This window comes from Ipomoea nil, unplaced genomic scaffold (genome assembly GCF_001879475.1).
Source record: "Ipomoea nil cultivar Tokyo-kokei standard unplaced genomic scaffold, Asagao_1.1 scaffold2975, whole genome shotgun sequence".
NCBI classification, from domain to species: Eukaryota; Viridiplantae; Streptophyta; class Magnoliopsida; order Solanales; family Convolvulaceae; genus Ipomoea; species Ipomoea nil.
Window position 1 is genome coordinate 1,044,462 of NW_017619403.1, and position 14,648 is coordinate 1,059,109.

Below are 14,648 nucleotides of genomic sequence, written 5' to 3' on the forward strand. Positions count from 1 at the left end.
CAAAGCCAGGCTGGTAGCTAAAGGCTTCACACAGAAATTTGGTGAGGATTACTTCTATACCTATTCACCAGTAACAAAGATAGCTACTATACGTGTTCTTTTTGCTTTAGCATCTTTACACAGGTTGATAGTACATCAGATGGATGTAAAAACAGCCTTTCTAAATGGTGAACTGGAAGAGGAGATCTACATGGAACAACCCCCTGGATGTGTTGATCCAGGACAAGAAGGGAAGGTATGCAGACTTAAAAGATCTCTTTATGGCTTGAAACAAGCTCCTAAGCAGTGGTATGAAAAGTTTCACAAAACTTTGTTAGAGCTAGGTTATTCCACTAACCGCTCAGATGCCTGCTTATACACAAAAGAGGTAGAGTCTAGCATCGTAATAATCTGTCTCTATGTAGATGACATGCTTATCTTTAGCTCAAGTATAGGAGCTATAAAAGAGACTAAAAGAATTCTATGTGACAAGTTTGATATGAAGGATCTAGGAGAGGCTGATGTAATACTCGGGATAAAGGTTACAAAAACTGAGAAAGGTTATCTTTTATCCCAAAGTCATTACACGGAGAAACTCCTGAAGAGGTTTGAGAGTTATGAAGTAACTCCAGCTAAAACCCCCTATGATCCCAGCGTCAAATTATCAAAGAACATAGATGCCGGTGTGTCTCAAGAAGAATATGCAAAGATCATTGGGAGTCTAATGTTCTTGATGAACTATACTAGACCAGATCTTGCATTTGCTGTGAATAAACTCAGTCGGTATACTCACAACCCTGGTATCTCACATTGGGATGCACTGAGAAGGGTACTTCGGTACTTAAGAGGCACGATGGACTGGGGCCTTAACTATAAAGGACACCCAGCTGTGCTCGAGGGGTTCTGTGATGCCAACTGGGTAAATGACGCTGATGACGTAAGCTCAACTAGTGGATATGTGTTCACTATGTGTGGAGCTGCGATATCATGGAAGTCGACCAAACAGTCCTGTATAGCCAGATCAACTATGGAATCAGAGTTCATAGCACTAGATCTAGCAAGTCAGGAAGCCGAATGGCTGAGAAATTTATTGGCAGACGTGCCATTGTGGGGGTGCCGTGCACCTGCTGTTCCCATACATTGTGATTCCCAGACTGCCATCTGTGTTGCGCAAAACAGTGTCTACAATGGGAAACGTAGACACATAAGAGTCAGACATGAGTCTGTAAGGCAGTTGATACTAAATGGGGTAATCACAATGGTTTTTGTGAGATCTGAAAGGAATGTTGCAGATCCTTTCACGAAGGGCCTAAATAGAAAGGCTATCCTTGATACATCAAGGGAAATGGGTCTGGAACCCACATGCTCTGTAGCCAATCATGGTGGTCTACGCTGAGGTAGACTTGACAGAGTTGAAGGTCTACACTGAAATAGACCTAATAAGGGATAATTCAGGGTCAAGAGTATGACCGCACATATCTCAAGGCGACCAAAGCAAGTTAAGTGCGTTAAGTTCAAACTTTGTCTATTCGATGAGTTCAAGATTAAATTCACTCCCGTTTAGAGAAGTACTTAATGTCACTATATGACAGTTCAAGTTTTATACACTGGCATGAAAATTTGTTTTGGTCGTATTCAGGCAATGTCAATACCAGCCTAATCCCTTTTCATGGTGGGGGATTGTTGGGAGCATTTAAAGGGAAAGGCTTATGTTGGCTTATCCAAGTTGTCCCACATTGATAGTTTAACCTCTCTTTTCTCTCCTTATATACTCCAAGTCCTTTGAGATGGTTTGAAGTGATATGAGAAGGGAAAGGAGGTAAACCACGCGCGCGCCGCCGCCGCCCGACGTGTGGTGGGGTCAACGTTTTGCTCTCAAACAATATTTTCTTTATCCTATTTTTGTGGATCCATTAGTGACCTTGTCTGCACAACATAGTGAATGTGCGTACAGGGATGGTCTTCACTGATTTGTGGTCCTATTTTTATGGATAGTGAATGGTTGGCTATTGCACATAGTATGCTATATAAAGGTGATGCTCTTATGTTGTTAAAGGGCAAAAAAGGTCTGTTCGAACTGCTGTGCTGCTTCACATATATTATTCCACATATCTGCTTTGTGTGTATATATATATATATATATATATATATATATATATATATATATATATATATTAGCTTCACGCATATATATATATATTACTTTGCATATATATATATATATAAATATATATTAGCTTCACGCATATATATTTATTACTTTGCATATACATATATATATATATATATATCAGCTTCCAGTTCGAACAACACAGTGAAACACCACCTTTATATATATCTGCCTGAGAGTCCGTTCTGTTTTGCCGGTCGAAAGCATACGACTCAATCTCTGGTCGTGAATGTTTTTAAGGCAGTGTGTTACACACGATACAGAACCTTAGCCTTTGTTTTTCATCCCCAAACCCAACATTCCCTTCATCATGCCACGGGTACCCTCCAGTTACTTTTGTTGGGAGCATTTAAAGGGAAAGGCTTATTTTAGCCTAACCAAGTTGTCCCACATTGATAGTTTAACCTCTCTCTTCCTTCCTTATATACTTCAAGTCCTTTGATATGGTTTGAAGTGTTATGAGAAGGGAAAGGAGGTAGACCACGCGCGGGGTGGACTGGGGTCAATGTTTTGCTCTCAAACTTTTTTTCAAACTTTTTTTCCTTACCCTATTTTTGTGGATCCATTAGTGACCTTGTCCGCACAACATAGTGAATGTGCGTACAGGTCTTCACTGATTTGTAGTCCTACTTTTATGGGTATTTTTGTGGATCCATTAGTGACCTTGTCCGCACAACATAGTGAATGTGCGTACAGGTCTTCACTGATTTGTAGTCCTACTTTTATGGGTAATGGATGGTTGGCTATTGCACATGGAGTACTATATAAAGGTAATGTGCGTACAGGGATGGTCTTCACTGATTTGTAGTCCTACTTTTATGGGTAATGGATGGTTGGCTATTGCACATGGAGTACTATATAAAGGTAATGGTTTTATGTTGATTTTTGCACTGTGAGAGGTTGTTCGAATATACTGCTTGCGTTCCGTGTGTCTGCTTCATATATATATCTCTGGTTTGCGTACATATATATATCACTTCTAATATATATATATATATATATTGCTTTCCGTACATATATATATCACTTCTAATATATATATTATATATTGCTTTGCGTACATATATATATCACTTCTAATATATATATATATATATATATATATATATATATATATATATATTGCTTTGCGTACATATATATATATATATACCTCTGCTATTATACCAGTTCGCATATATATATATATATCTGCTTCCAGTTCGAACAACACAGTGAAACACCACCTTTATATATAGCTCCCTGAGAGTCCGTTCTGTTTTGCCGGTCGAAAGCATACGACTCAATCCCTGGTCGTGTCTTAGACACGATACAGAACATCTGTTTTTGTCTTTTCGTTCCCTAACCTCACATCCACAGAGAAGGAAAAACACAACAGTTAAAAACATTCAGATATCAAGTTTGAGTCAAAAATGTCTGCATCAAACACTGTGTCTGATATTGCTCCTATTCAACCACTCACTGGTGGTTTGAACTACAAGAGATGGGCTGCAAAAATAATCATGCTTCTGGAATCGAAGGATGTGGACTATGTCCTTTTTGCAAACCCCGCAAAGTTCAATGTGCCTGCTACACAACTTGCACTGCAGACCACGGCTTCAACTGCTGCGACGGACCCGAAGTCTACAGATGGTATTTTCGTGGAGGTCTTTTTGTATTTTCAGCATATCCAATAGGCTATATCACTTCTAATTAACTTTGTTGTGATTCAGAAATCATGCCACGGGTACCCTCCAGTTACCTTTGTTGTAATTTAGAAAAGGCCTTAGACCATTGATACCCTCGCGTTACCTATGTTGTCGTTCAGAAAAAGCATCAGGTCATATTTGAGTTACCTTTGTTGTCGTTCAAAAAAGACACCAGACTATATAGGTACCCTCGTGTTACCTTTGTTGTGGTTCAGAAAAGACAGCAGACCATAGGTGCCCTCACATTACCTTACTATAGGTACTCTCCTGTTACCTTTGTTGTGTCACAAAAAACAAAAAATAAAAAACAAAAAACAAAAAAGCGTCAGACAAGAGGTACCCTTGAGTAGTATTACTGTTGTTTGGGGCATGGTTTGTGCAGTGGGTGTGCATGGTTTGCGTTTGCCATATTACGGATTATAAATATTATATGGCTGAGTTTGTTAGTTATATTTGTGCTATAGACTAGAACTATAATCATATATGTGTGTAGTTGCTAGTTGGTTTATCCAATATCATTGAGGGCACATATCTGCTCCTCACCTATGCCGGATTGCCGGGCATCACAGGCACAACAAGCTCCTTCTATCTGGAAGATTGCCTGGCAACTCGCGATTTACCTCTTCCAACGACTCTTGAGCAAGAATACCTTCTATGGGTTTAAGATTAGTTTAACAAAAACTGGGAAACCTAATGTATAAAAAAGAAAATCCTACTCACCAAATTCATCCTTGATCTTTGTGAGCAGAGCTTCATCAATTGGAAGCCTGAGAGTCATACTTAGTGTTACCATTCTCCGTGAGAAGACTCACAAATCCATCATATCCTCCGAGATATCAATAAGCTGGTAATCTGTTCGGGAAACACGAAGAACATCACAGTTGTGAGGAGAAGGAACAATATCTTCAAGCTTCTTAGCAGTGGAGATGTCCATCCAAACAAAGTGACACTTAGCACCACCATGCATATATGCTAGCTTGCCAGTTTTGGATCTGGAAATTAAACCTCCACAACCTTGTCGGGGCGGGTTTTGATGATAATGTAACTTTTTTTACGGATAGTACCGGCCAGCTGAGGTTAGGTCTTGCAAGTTCCGACCTCGGCCTTAAATGGTGCTCCTCGTCTAACATATATGCATGTTTTCCGAGCTTCAATAATACTCCTAGGATTAGTGTAGAGAAAACGGAGAGATTAGGATGAGGGGGCAATCAGATAAACATGGGGTGATATGATGGATGTTTATATCTTTTGTTGCATGAAATTAAAGTTTTTTCATATTTTGAATTACTCCGTATGTATGTGCAGGTCATGTGCATCTAACTGAATAGCAATTTACCTTTAGTTGTTTGAAATTTTGAGTTTTTCGAAATAATTTACTATATATGTTGTATTTGTGCTATAAGGCAAATTATTCTTTAGACCCGGTCCAAAAATACACAATTTCACAACTTAATGCTTCTCCCGTTCGTGCTACTAGCCACTCTTGGTGGTTGGCAGCATCATCGGCATCTGCTGTTGGTACCATAATTTTTTTAATGCCTCCAATCGTTCTTCGGCTGCTATGGTGTACGTATAATGCTGCCATATATGGTGGAGCCTCTTTCTCTCCTTGCCAATTGACTAAAATGGTGAAACGTGAATTCCTGTTGCTTTCTATATATAGCATCGCCGATGCGTTCAGGTGGTGTTTCAAACATGTTCCTTATTCGGGAAGGTTTTGTGGCATTTTTACGCCTCAAGAGCTTATCCGAGATTCTAATAAAATTACTCAAGATCCTGTTAGGCATGTGGCATGATATGATCATGTATTCGTGTATGATTGATGATTCCTTAAGCATCACTAGATTTTGGTTTATCTTAATTTTAACCATTGGGTTTTCTAACCTTAATTGTGTGCGTATGTTGAATTACCTCCTCTAATTTCACACTTCCGAGAATGATGACAAGTGGTCATAATAATATAAATTTTATAAAGAAAATTTTAGGTATTTAAAATCTAATCCATTTTTACACTTACATCATCAAAGAAAAAAAAAATTCATTTTTACATTTATTCTTAACAGAAAGCCTTCCGAGTGCAAATCTCTTTCAAGGGCAAACATCTTCCGAAAGAAAAACTCTTCCAATAGTGAGACTCTTCTCATAGATGCCACAAGTTCAACCATTTTGCCAATAAGTGTCTTCATTATATTTTTCCTTCTTTGCCAAGTTCTCTTTGTGTATGTCATTTCAATACCTATTCCGATCGATCAACATTTTAGGTTAAACAACTCTTCTAACTATAAAAGTCTCTTCCTTTTGACTTAGTCTTTCGAGAAAATTAATCTTCTGCTTATTGAGCATATAATCATTAATGTGCAATCCAACTATCAGCTTAGCTTTTTAGTTGAGATCAGTGGCGGAGCCACAATGGGGGCAGTGGGGGCCACTGCCCCCCCTCAACCTTTGCTACTAATATATAAGTACATGCATAAGCCATTAAGGTGTTTAGTAGATCAGTGGGTATAACCTTGAATATTACATGGAGTGTCAATGTTTCAAATCCCACCTATAGCATTTTATTACGTTTTAGCTCCTTATCCTTATTTGAGGTGTCTTTCCACCCTTAGACAAAATTGTGAAAGATGTAATTTTTTCTTAGAAGTGATATTTCGAATGAAGTACGCCCCCCCTCACATTATTTTCTGGATCCGCCACTGGTTGAGATGGAGCACATGCTTCAATTTGGTATACTACGTCATCCGATAAGCGACTACGGTCCACATGTTGCTTGTAACCCACCGCACACGTGAGTGGGGCGTGTTGAGCATATAACCATTAATGATTTAATGTGTAATTGATATGCAACAAAGGAAATAAATAATTGGTGGTTTAATTAGGGGATGGTCTACAAGGAATGAATATATGTAATTAGAGGATAATTAACTAAATATTAGTATAAGGAAATTATGTATATTAGAATATATTATTACTTTGTATAGTTAGAATAATTGTAGTTGATGGTTTTTGGGTTTTCGGGCCCAAGGAGGTCCAACACAACCTATAGCTGGTGGATACACCTTTCACAAAAGGGTTTGAGTCTTAGTAGAATATGATGCTTAACAGTACTTGTCTATTCCCTCTCCGGGTCCCTTGAAATCTGCCTCATACAAGGGTGGAGGAGCCCTCTTTATAGTGGCTCCTCCTCTACTGACTTAAAGGCTTATGATGGCCGACTTAAAGATTACATTCAATGTGCCGAGCTGTTGGGCGACGTTATGGAATCTGCCAACGGCTCTCTTTGGCTAGTAACTGGCTGACCGAGCCCGGCCTTTAATGCCTCAACGGCTCCCTGTCTTAACTGCATTGAAGGCTCCCTCAACGGCTCTCTGGACCGAGTCCTCTCCTAGATCGGGCCTGGGCCGACTCCTTGTCCCCGTTTGGCATTGGGCCGCCCTTCCGGTTTCTGAACTGGGCCTCCCTCTTTGGATCTGGGCCGAGTCCTGGACTCGGCCCATGCATTCTTTCTGGGCCTCTTTTCTCGGGCCGGGGTTCTCACCCCATCAACTAGTCCCTCACTTTTCCATACCCGGTCCACGAACCTAGGTTTGGAAAAGTAGCAACCATCTCCTACTCACCGAATCCGTGCCTTGAATGACTCAGGATTGGCCCAGATTATTCGCTATCTCCCGGATCTCGCGGGACCGTTCTGATCTCCTCGGCTTGGCCTGACACTTATAAATGACCTTGGCCGTTCTTTTCTTAACTTACTAATTCCTCATGGGTCGCTCACCACTGAAAGGGAAGCAGATTGATTTTGGGTCGCCCCGGCGCCCTTTGCCTTTGAAACGGACTCGGCCTGAGAGGGAGCCTAAGAGGAAGGCTTCCCGTCCGACTCCACAGAGATCACCTACTGGCGCTGCCTCTATGGCTCTTCATCCGCCGACTCCTGCTCGTCGTGAAGTCGCTCCGGCTTCTCGCCCTTCTCTTCCTCCGGGGTCTGCTCGAGTAACTTCCCCAGGCGGGACCGTTGTTGACGTGCCTGTCCCAGAGCAGCTGACCTTTCGTATGACCTTTTCTATTCCTCTGGATGACTTGGACGATCCGGTTACCGGGCTAATGAACGAGGAAGACTTCGCTCGTTATCAAGAGATGTACCCGGACGATGAAGAGCTGGTTGTGCCGCCACTCATGCCGGCGTTCTGGGACTCGCTTTGCCCACCCTCTCCTGGGCCATCGGAAGGGTTCTTTGGAAGCGGCTCCTCCTCGCCGAGTGAGTGATCTTTGTGGACTGGGGTCGGCCGGATTCTGTAGAGGGGTAGTTCTGTTAGGAGCACTCGCTTACTCTGTAATAAGCTCCTTGTAACCTGCACCTTCTTTATTTTATAATAAAATATTTCCGGCCTTCGGTTTTCATCTTTTTCAGTATATTTAGTGCACCCGTCCGTCTCAATTGTCGAGGAGTCGGCTGCGATGTCGAGTCCTCCTTCCGCTTGACACCTGTAAATCTCACTTCCCAGGGCGAGCCAGGCTTTTTCCAGTTTAGCGTGCGAATCTCACCCTTCCCGAGCTAATTGGATGGGATTAGTCTCTGACAGAGATTCACGCTGCCCATCCAATCCGGCTCAGTTATGTCAGTTACGATTCCCTCCGTGATTTGCGCCTCGGTCGTTGCTCTCTCGAGGCTCTATATAAGGGCTTTTGGTAGCTCTGTGCTTTCTCACCATTTTACACCTCAAAAACCTCAAGCTATGAGTTTCAGGGACGGTGATCGTCGTTGGTCCATCCGTAATAAGGAGCATGCCCGGCAGGAGGAGCTCCGGTGGAAGAGGGCGGCTAGCGGAGGGTACCTGGTGGGCGACTCCGCTTCTGATCCCATCGTGGTGCCTCCTGACATGCTTGATCCGATGGTCGTGGAACCGGAGGAGGACGAGATGGTGCCCATGGTAGAAGATCCAGAGCCAGAGGGGGATCTAGACTGGGAGGCTCCTCCGCTTTTTGGCGTGGCCATGTCGCCGAGTGCTCTGGAGAGGCCCCTGCAGATGGTCGTAGATGGGAAGCCTGCTGTGTATCTGGATGAACTGCCCGAGCCCGAGCCTGAGCCGAGTCTGCTGCCTTTCCGCCCCCACTACTATTTGGAGGGTCCGGAGCCGGTGCGTCACGCGGAGGAGGAGGAAGTTAAGCCCTAGGCCTGTCTTTTCTGTGTAATGCCTATAGCCGAGTCCTCGGCATTGTACCCCTGTCTTTATGGAATAAAATCTCGTTTTTACTTTTCGGTCCCCGGTTTTGCGTGTTCCTTTGGCCGGCTCTTGGCCGTTATGACCGACTTGTAAACTCTGTCCGACTAAGTCCCGTGGGTGGGGGACTCGGCAAATTTTGTCGGCCGATCTTGCAGCCTGAAGCTCGTCCGGGCCTCTTTATTTGGCCGGACCCGGCCGAGTCACTTCTAGAAACTTCTAGCGTGATCTGGATGGGCCCCCATAGCCTTTTGCCTTGATGGGCTCTTGGCCTGACAGGCCGGGTCATCATCACTCAGCCTTGGCCTAGGGTAGACGCGCCGCTTGCAGGCTAGCCCTAGGCCTGAACCGTCGTTCCGCCCATCGAGGCATTAAATGCGGCGTCCCTTCGACGTCTTATCGCCTCCGATTCCTCCATTACGGAGATGCCGCGTGGCAGCCTCTTGGACTTCTTTCTCCCTTTAAAAGGCTTTTTCCTTCCATTCTTCTTCTTCAATTCTCCCACCAAGCTTCTGCTCTGTCATCGTCTTCTCCGCCTCAACTCCAATCTGTAAGTAATGTCTTCCTCTTCTCATTCTTCTTCTTCCTCCCGCCGGCCGTCCTTTGACAACCCGGCGGGGACTTCTCCGTCGTCCTCTTCTTCTTCTTCCGTCGTCCGCCGCCTGGAAATGCCGGCGGACTTCCAGGCGGTGTCTTCCTCTTCCCTCTTAGCCCCTTCTTCTTCTGGGGCGGCCACTCCGATGAGCCCAGCCCCGTTAACTACGGTGGCGGCTTTGCCGGGCGGCGTTGTGCGGCCGCGAGGCAAGTTTGACTCGGTTGTCCGGCTGTCCGGTCTTCCATCGTCGGCCACAGCGGCGGACCTGGATATGGCCCGCTTTCTGCTTGGCCCTTCGGCCATGGTCGTCGCGGCGGAGGGCCGGCCTATCCACGACCCGCCGGAGGGTTTTGTGGGTATCCATTTGCACTCGGTTGCATTCGGCTTCCGAGTGCCCCCACACCCATTTCTTTCGCTTCTCTTTCGGCATTATAACTTGGTCCCGGGCCAGTTAGTGCCTAATTCTCACCGACTCCTGACCAGCTTCATCAATCTCTGCCATTGGTGGAAGTGCGAGCCAGATTTGGACCTATTCCGGTACCTCTTTACCGTGAACAAGGTCGGCTCTCACTCGCCCGTCTTTATCCAAGTCGCCGCCCGTCCGGGGCGACAACTTTTCGAGGGGTTGTCCGACTCGATAAAAGAGTGGAAGCCCCTTTATTTCTTCGTCCGACCTCGCTCCTCTTCCTTCACCTTTCCGACCCTTTGGCCGGCGACTCTCTTCAAGCCCTGCTCTCGGCGCGCCGTCTTTACGGAGGATGCTGTCATGGGCGGCGACTTCTTGAAGGGCTTCGGGCCGTACTCCGTTAAGTACTGGTCTCGAGTCCGGGCTATGGCCAAGCATGGCCTTCTGCCGGAGGGCGCCGCCACCATAGGTAGCGTCTCTTTCCTCTTCCTTCTCGTCTTGCTTTTTGTTTTCTACGGGAGCACCCACAAGTGATCGTATTTCTTTTACAGGTCCGTACGACTCCGATACCTCCAGCTCCGGCGAAGCAATCGCACCGACTCCTGAGATGGCAAATAGAGCGGAAAAGATGAGGCGTCGCCTGACGCAACGCTCCACGGGTACGGCCGCTGCGTCCTCATCTCAGCCATCGCCGGCGGTCCGGCCGACTCCTGCATCTTCCCACAATGTGGTCGACCTCACACCTTCGCCCGTGGTATCGCCCAGTCGGCAGCCGCCTCCTCCCTCTACTGAGAGTCCGAGTTCTAAGCGGCCTGCTGAGCCTACGGAGGGGCCGGCTCCAAAGAGGATCAGGCTGTGCCACGAGGTGGACTAAGACGCCCAAATCTGGATGGGCAACACCTCCGTTCGCAAGTGGTGCAAGGATGTCCTTTTGCCAAAGGATGTGGAGTCGACCCGTGCTCTTGGCGACGGGTTCATCATCGAGGCTTTGCTCCGGCAGTCGTATCGTGTAAGTGTCAACCAGTCAGTTTTCCCTTCTGTTCGCTTTCTTTTTCCTTTTCCGTTTGACTGATAGTTTGATGTGCAGGACCTCGCCCTCCAGATGGAACTGGGCAATCGGTTCCAGGGCTTCAGGAACAATATGCGGGCCATGACCGCCAAGCAGCGCCAGACAGAGGAAGCTCTTCTGGAAGAGCAGGCGAAGCAACTCAAGATGGTGGAGGTGCACAACGCCGAGCTGCTGAGGGTCACCCGTCAATGGGAGGAGGAGAAGGGCAAGGTGGCCACGATCGCCGCGACTTCCATCTCAGATTATAAGAAGTCAGCGGCCTTCGAGGCGGATGTGCAGGCGGCGGTGGCAGCTCGAAGGAAAGAGGTGGCCAAGGAGTGGCTGGCGACCCCGGAGGGCGATGACTTCCTCCTCGACCTGGGCGAGCGAGATTACCGCCTCGGCTTCCGCGAGGCGCAGATGGAGATTCACGCCACCTTGTTGGCCCGCGATCCCTCGTTCACTCCCGAGAGCTGGGGCCTCAAGCCGGTGCTGGACGCTGATGGGCCGACTGCGCCTACTGACCCGGCGACTCTTCCTGCGGCGACGCCTCCAGAGCTTCCCGAGTCCCTTCCTCAGGCGGAGGACCCTTCCTCTGCTCCCCTTGCTGGACCATCGGCGGGGGCGCAAGTTGAAGGGGTCGCCGTCGATACCCCCTCCACTGTAAACTAGGGTCTTTTTAGGATAGACCCTCTTTTTGTAAGGGCTGGCCTCCTTATCGGCCGTATTTTAATAAAGAAACAGTTTTTCCATCTCTTTTCACGGAATTTTGTCCTTGGGCTCCTCTAATATTGGCATTCTTCTAAGGCTTCGAACTTTGCTTTTTCCTCGCCGAGCTCCTCAGTCAAGGCGACTCTTTCATGCTTCTTCCGAGAAACGACTAAGGGCCTGGGCTCTTGTCTCCCAGCTCTTTCTCGCCGAGTCCCTCAGTCGAGGCGACTCCTTTCAGCTTTTTCTCTTGGAAGCGACTAAGGGTCTGGCCCCTTGCTTCCCATCTTTCTCTCGCCGAGTCCCTCAGTCGACGCGACTCCTTTAGGCTTTTCCTGTTCTCAGAAACGGTTTAGGGTCAGTGCCCCGTTGTTTCTATATATATTTGCCGAGTCTCTCAGTCGAGGCGACTCCTTTTGGCTTTTTCACGGAAACGTCTAAGGGTCTGGGCCCTTGTTTCCTATCTTTCTCTCGCCGAGTCCCTCAGTCGAGGCGACTTCTTTAGGCTTTTTCTGTTCTCAGAAACGGTTTAGGGTCAGTGCCCCGTTGTTTCTATATATACTTGCCGAGTCTCTGGGGACGATTGACTGCAACCCACGCACTTTTATTCAGATTTCTTGGAGTCCTCGAGTTCGTACATGGCCTATCATGGGCTACTGATAAAACCTTTTCAAATGTGCTGCATTCCATATACGGTCTATAAGCTTGCCTTCCATGGTTTCTAACTTGTAAGTTCCGGCCTGAACTACGGTCGCGATGCGGTACGGTCCTTCCCACTTGACCGCGAGCTTGCCTCCTTCGGTGGGCTGGCTGGCTTGTCGATCCCGCAGCACTAGGTCGCCAACCTAGAAGGTTCGCGGGCGAGTTCTGCGGTCGCGGTATCTTTTCACTGCCTGCTGGTACTCAGCCATTCGCGCACTCGCGGCTTCCCTTCTTTCTTCTAGAAAATTTTTCTCAATCCGCAGGCTCTCCTCATTTGTTGCGTCCGAGTAGGTGCGAACCCGATGGGTGGGTTCGACCACTTCGACGGGAACCTTGGCCTCAAAGCCGTATGCGAGTGAGAACGGACTCTCTCCCGTCGCTCGCCGCTGGGTAGTGCGATAGGTCCAGAGGACTCGATCAAGCTCGTCCGCCCAGTTTCCTCGGACGTCCTCGAGTTTCTTCCGGATCCCATCGACCAGGGTTCGGTTCACATTCTCCACCTGTCCATTTGCCTGGGGGTAGGCCACCGATACCTTGGTATGCTTGATACCGTGTCGGTGGCAGAATTCGGCGAATGCCTGGCAATCAAACTGTCGACCGTTATCGCTGACGATGTGCTCGGGCAAACCGTAGCGACAGATCACCTTTTTCCACAGAAAACGTCGACACTGGTACTCGGTGATGGTGGTCAGGGGTTCCGCCTCGACCCACTTGGTGAAGTAATCGATGGCCACGACGCAAAACTTCAATCCTCCCGGGGCGACGGGTAATGGTCCCAACAGGTCTATTCCCCACTTGGCGAAGGGAATGGCAGTGGTGACCGGTGTATAGAAGGTGGCTGGCCGAGTGTCTTTCCTGGCGAATGCCTGACAAACGCCGCATTTGGACATCCGTTCGACACAATCTCGCATCATGGTCGGCCAGTAATACCCTTGAACGACCAATTTTCGGGCGAGCGTGTGAGCACCCTGGTGCGCAGCGCAAATGCCTCTGTGGGCTTCATCCATTACCTTCTCGGCCTCAGGCTTAAGTAGGCATTTCAACAAGGGTCCTCCGAACGACTGTTTATATAGGTCTCCGTCTACGATCCGGAAAGAGGGAGCTTTCCGCCGAACCCTTGCGGCGACTGATGGGTCAGCTGGCAACTCGCCCGTTTCCTTGAATCGCCGGATGTCATCTATCCAGAACATCTCCGGGTTTTTCTCTCGATTCCACCCTTCGATGCTTACTTGCTGGACATCTAGCGGCGCCTCTTCGACGCTCGGCCGACTTAGCTCCTCCTTCTGGCAAATCTTTATTAAGCGGTCCGGCACCCCTTCCAGGGCGATTTTAGACAAGATGTCGGCCTCTAAGTTGTCGGCCCGGGATATGTATTCTATTTCATAAGCTTTGAACCCCTTCAACATCTTATTGGCACATTCTTTGTACAACGCCATCCTCGCGTTCTTAGCTTCGCACGTACCCGAGATCTGCCCAACTACTAGTCGGGAGTCGGTTTTGACTCGTAGCCGTTCAATTCCTAGACCCTTGGCGAGTCGGAGGCCATTCAATACTGCTTCGTACTCGGCCTCGTTATTTGATGCAGGGAACAAGTACCTTAGGGCGTAATACAGCCGAAATCCCTCCGGGGTGATGAGCACAACGCCGCCTCCGCAGTGCTGTCGACTTGATGCTCCGTCCGCATGCATCTCCCACCACTCGCCCGGGGTGCTTTCCGAGGCACTTTCCTTCTCCTCCTCGCTCGCCGTACACTCGACCAGGAAGTCGGCCAAAGCTTGGCCTTTGATGGAGGGCCTGGGTTGGTATTCGATCCCGTATTGTGTCAGCTCGACGGCCCACTTCACTAGCCGGCCGGAAGACATGGGGTTCTGTAGTACATTCCCGAGTGGTTGATCCGTCAGGACCCGGACGGTATGGGCTTGGAAATAAGGCGCCAACTTGCGAACGGTGACCACCAAGGCATACACGATCTTTTCCAGGGCAGTGTACCGTGTCTCGGCAGCTTTCAGTGAGCGGCTTACATAGTAAACCGGGTGCTGGACTCGTTCCTCCTCTCGAACCAGCACCGAACTTACCGCTTTGGCCGAGGCGGCGAGGTACAACAGTAAGGGCTCGCCCTCCTGGGGGGTAGACAGT

General features: G+C 47.8%; 1 pseudogene; it reads right to left on the bottom strand.

Annotated features, from left to right (window-relative positions):
* Positions 1-4,342: 4,342 nt before the first annotated feature.
* LOC109162988 overlaps positions 4,343-14,648 on the bottom strand; it is a 41,620-nt pseudogene continuing 31,314 nt past the window's right edge.